Source organism: Gossypium hirsutum, chromosome D02 (assembly GCF_007990345.1).
Source record: "Gossypium hirsutum isolate 1008001.06 chromosome D02, Gossypium_hirsutum_v2.1, whole genome shotgun sequence".
NCBI lineage: Eukaryota > Viridiplantae > Streptophyta > Magnoliopsida > Malvales > Malvaceae > Gossypium > Gossypium hirsutum.
In genome coordinates, this window is record NC_053438.1 from 10532031 (window position 1) to 10536356 (window position 4326).

The window sequence follows — 4326 nt, forward strand, 5'->3', positions numbered from 1 at the left end:
TAGATTGGGCTAGTTTTGGACTTGCACCTTAGTCGCGCTCATCTTCAATTGGTTTAACCTTTCGAGGATTTTTTGATACTTATCCTTGCCACTAACAGCGTTTGTTGCCGCTTATTTAGCTCAATATGTGAACCGCTCAGCCGACCACATATAAGAGTTTATTATCACATCTTCAATGAGTTAACAGGTCTTGGCATAGGTTTTTAACATGAAGGCTCCGACGGATGGTCCATCAAGGCTAGAGTGTAAATTCCTATCAAGTCCATTGTAGAAGATTTGAAGTTGCAGTCAATCTTGTAAGCCTTGGTACGGACACTTGCACAACATCAATTTGAAGCGTTCTCAAGCCTCATATAATGACTCTTCTTCCAGTTGTCAAAAATTCGTAATGTCCATCCGAAGTTTCATGGTCTTGCTTGGTGGGAAATATTTTACCAAAAATTTGCTTGCTAGCTCATCCCTAGTGTTGATTGAATCTATTGGCTGCGAATAATCGAAGATGAATAGCATTATCGGATACCCCATTATACTTGAAAGTATCACAAATGGTTAGAAACCGTTTAAAGTGTTTATTCTGATCATCATTCATTAACCCTCAAAGTTGAAGGTTTGATTTTATCATTTGGATTAGCGCCAATTTAATTTCAAAGTTGTTAGCATTAATCATCGAGCGATTAGTGCTACCTCAAACAACATCTAGGTTTGGCATCGCATAGTCGCATAAAGTTCTTTGCTCCATGAGTGGTTGTGGTGGTTGTCGAATTTCTTCTTGAGGATTTTCAAAAGGTTTCTCTCTCAGTGGAAAGGGTATGTCTCTTGGATGTTGTGCCCTTCTTACGTGTGTGATGATACGTTCCAGTTCCGGCTCAAACGGTAATACACTATTACTGGTTCGAGTCATACAATGTTCTTACAAGCACGAGAGATTGAAGAAAATTAAATTTGAAAACAAAATAAAAATAATAGAAAATAAGGCCGTATCTATAAATCCTACTTTGGCTACTTATCTCTAACTAAAAGTGTACACTAAAAATTACTTAATCTTACACCATCTTCTCGAGCAACGGCGCCAACAACTTGACTAACTGTACACGTGCACATTAAAACACTGAATTTATTTAATAATTTTTAAATCTTGGTTTTACTACAAGCATACAGGTCAGTTGTAATATTTATAATGTTACAATAAAACACTGAAGTATTCCAAGGATCGAACCCAAAGGAAGAGATTATTGAGCAATAACTAGCATACATAATAAAGTTTCAGTGGCTACTAATATAATTTTATTGTATAGTAGCCCATAAAAGATGGTTTTTGCAAGAAAATTAGATATTTACCATAAGGACTAAATTGCATGAAATGTAATCTAGAGGGATTATCTAGCAAATAACTAATGAGGGTTGGTTGACTTCGATATGGTTCACCAAGTTTCAGACTCGGGATATAAATTGCTTAAATTACTAAGTGGCTCTATTTTATCTTTCGATCTAAATCTTACCGACTTAGATGAATTAGGCCGGCTTATCTTCTGACCTCACCGGTTAATCTGGGACTAACGAATGGGTGTGCAACAAAATTACCTTTCGACCTCACTTTATCTTAATATTCTCTTAGTCACTACCTAAGTTCTTAGTTCTATTCAAATTAGTCCAATTTGTTACGATTTAGTCCTTTGTCCAAATAGTTTAGTTTACCCGCACCTCCATCAACCAACCTCCTTAAGGGTTTAGCTACACATGCTCAAAGTGAAGAAAATAAACATAGAAATGGAAAACAAGGCAGCCATGAAAGTAAAGCTTGAGAAAAACATAAAAGTAGAGATTTTTATGCAAGAAAACTTAAGTAGCATGAAACCAAAAACATTTAACAAAGAAATCTAAAGCAAGGAACATAAAAGGAACAAGATTTAACAGATTTAAAGTAAAATAAACTAAAATGCATTAAATGAAAGCTTAGAGAGTCTTGAAAGCAAAGTACAGGGACTAGAAATGTAAATAAACCTTGGCTATAGTGTTAACCAACTTAACTAACATAAAGAACAACAAGAACAAGAAGTAAATGTAGAAAAATAAACTATAATCTAATGTAGAAAAAGAGAAAAATAAAAACCTTAGAAAATCTAAAAAAAACTAGAGAAAACTAAACCTAAATTGAACTAATATGTGTCTCCTTCCTCTTCAGCAATTTTTGGCTGCTTTGAAGTGTATTCTGATGAATTTTTAATGCCAAAAATGCCTTTACACGGGCCTTGTGTGATTGGTGGCCGAGTAGACAAAGGTTGCTCTTTTTGTCCAAGTTTGCCCCCTCACAGAAGTAATATCACGATACCTGGAGGAGGATATTGCGATATCTCGAGCACTGTTGAAACTTGGGGTCTTCATTGGTATATGGATATTGCGATTGAAACACCCCTAACCCGTATCCGTCACCGAAACATGGTTATGGAGTATTACCAGAATAAACAGATTAAATTCATACATTTCATATTATTATTTAATATTCATGTCAGATATTATTCATAAAGTCCATTATGAGAGCCCTCGAGGCTCAAATTTCACTTTAGAATCAAATTGGGACTAAATCAAAAACTCAGAGAATTTTTTGTGAAATTTCAAAATTTTCCAAGGTGCAGGGGACACACGCCCATGTGGTCAGGCTGTGTGGCTCACACGGCCAAGTGAAACACCCGTGTCTTAGGCCGTGTGGTATTTGAAGTAAGGCACACAGCCGTTTCCCCAGCCCATGTAACTCTTTGAATTGCAATACATTTAACTGGAGGGGTCACACAGCCAAGCCACACACCCGTGTGCCAGGCTGTGTGATCAATTCTGAGCATTTTGTTTTAAAATTTTAAGATGCAGGGGACACACGGAAAGAACACACCCCCATGTGCTAGGCTGTATGTCACACACGGCTGAGACACACGCCCGTGTCTCTGCCCATATGGACAAATTAAGGTCATTTCCAAGTCTTATTCTTCACCCAATTTCACCTTCCATCTATATAAGCATTTAAACACATTCAAGAGCCAATTCAAGACATTTAAACCTATCTAAATTCAAGTCTTATGCATGACATATTAATACCTATGATCAAATGTCCAACTTACCAAGATAGCCTAACACTTATAAACATGTTTTACCAAGTACACTATCATAAACTAATATCCAATATACTTTTATGATTTTCCTCATTCACCTCTTTAAACATACTCATCAAGCATATTAAGACTATTTACATATCAAAACATATCATTTAATAGCCATTCCAATGGCTAATTTCAACCAACATTAAATTGCCATCAATGGTAACATTTAACCTATACATGCCATTATTACCAAAATTAGTTTACTATTTATATATATACCGAAAAGTCTAGGGGATAGTGTAATATAGCTCCGACTAGCTTCCAACCTTTACGAGCCTCCGAGTACTATAAAATAGAGGAAATAAGACAGAGTAAGCACTTAATGCTTAGTAAGTTCGTATAACGGGAAATTAACTTACCATTCATTTACTTATATAATAAACATGCATAATACATCCAAAGCAATTGGGCAATTAGCCTAGCACATATAACCTTAACAAACATGTTAGTCATGTATTTTATGTGAATAACAAGAACAAGGATGAGCTCATCAGGTATCGAGTTTCCAAGTATTTCATGCATATATAGATAATAGTTTCATTTTGATTTCACATGTTCTCATGTCAGAATTTCACCCGTTGAATCATTTGAAATCTCGATGGATACTTAGGTAGTACACTTGAAGTGTACAATACTATAAATCCGTCAATTCGTATTCGGGAGTGCTTTTATGATTACTTAAATAGAAAGATCTCTCTCAAACACTATAACAGGAAGCTCATTGAGCCTTGTAACGGGAAGCTTATCCGGGCAATATAACGAGAAGCTCATAAAGAGCCTATAACGGGTAGCTCCGAAGATCAATTAACGAGTAGCTCCGAAGAGCAATTAACGGGAAGCACTGGATAGCCATATAAAGGGAAGTTCAAACGAGCACTACTGGGAAGCTCACAAAGAGCCTTTAATCGGGAAGCTTACGAAGAGCCATATAACGGGACACTCATAATAGCTGCGGTGTGCCCACAACACATGTAGGGTCACAATCGATTGTGATGCTCTGAAAAGCATTTAACGAGAAGCTCGTAAGAACACTATAACGGGAAGCTTTGGAGGGCTTGTAATGGGATGCTCTTTCAAGCTACGGTATGTTCGCAACATATGCAGGAACACTACCATTTCGAGAAACAGAACCCTGTATCCATCGAATCTCATTATCCAAACGAGACTTATTTATTTA

General features: G+C 36.4%; 1 non-coding gene across 1 annotated transcript; it reads left to right on the plus strand.

The window, feature by feature from the left end:
- Positions 1-298: 298 nt before the first annotated feature.
- On the plus strand, positions 299-405 carry LOC121215180 (small nucleolar RNA R71). The gene has a single exon (XR_005910909.1). It is a non-coding gene; the product is annotated as a small nucleolar RNA R71 (small nucleolar RNA).
- The last annotated feature ends 3921 nt before the right edge of the window (positions 406-4326 follow it).